The following is a 932-nucleotide window of genomic DNA, read 5'->3' as shown; positions in this document are numbered from 1 at the left end:
CCCAAGTTTTTCTTAAGCTCGGAATTAATGCAGTCATCTTGCTTCCATCTGTCAACTCTTTAAGCTGGGGAATACTACTTAAATCTTCATTAGTGAAAACTGAAGTAAAAGTATAATTTAATAATCCAGCCATCTCATAACCATCAGATACAAGCCTTCCTTTATCATCCCTTGAGGGTCCTACCCCCTTTCCTAACGTTTTGTTTACCCTTAATGTATTTATAGAAATCCTTACTGTTATTATGGAGGTAGGGGTTATCACGCTTGCTAACTTTGATTTGCTGTACCGTAAACAAAATAATGATTACGTACCCAGCTGTGTGCAGGGTGTTGTTCAATTGTGCAAGTACAATAGTGAGCCTGTGCACTCAAGCGAGTGCAAAGGAAATAACAGACTCAACCAACAGTATGATTTATCACGTTACAAAATATAATAGTCTCGCATAGTAGAGCCTAAAATATTAAAGAATTAAAGTAAAAACAAATTAGAAGTTTATTTCATCACAGTGGAACAGGAAAACTATTAATGTTTTCTTGTCAACAAATTATGCAAAATGTATGAAAACAACTAGCTTCATGTGACATCAGTGATGAAAGTGTTTATATGTTGCCCAAAGATGGTGTCAGCGACCTTCATCAATCAAAGTGTAGCTCTAGAAAGTAAAGTGTAAATAAACCACTTTAGTTAACATAACTTTGACTTCCAACGACTAAACTATTCAGTGTATACACACTTCTGTATCTATATAAATATAACAGTACTGTCTGTTGTCTGTCCATGTAACTACTTTGCAGAGTGTGGATGAATTTTTACCAAAATTGGTATGGAAGTTCATTGGGTCCATGGGGAAATACATGCAAATTATCGGTTTCACATTTTATTTTGCAGTTTTATGGGCATTTTTGTGTTTATTACCACTACTTTGCCCCCT

The sequence above is a fragment of the Limulus polyphemus genome, unplaced genomic scaffold, assembly GCF_000517525.1.
Source record: "Limulus polyphemus unplaced genomic scaffold, Limulus_polyphemus-2.1.2 Scaffold9639, whole genome shotgun sequence".
Lineage (NCBI taxonomy): Eukaryota > Metazoa > Arthropoda > Merostomata > Xiphosura > Limulidae > Limulus > Limulus polyphemus.
This window is presented reverse-complemented; position numbering follows the sequence as displayed.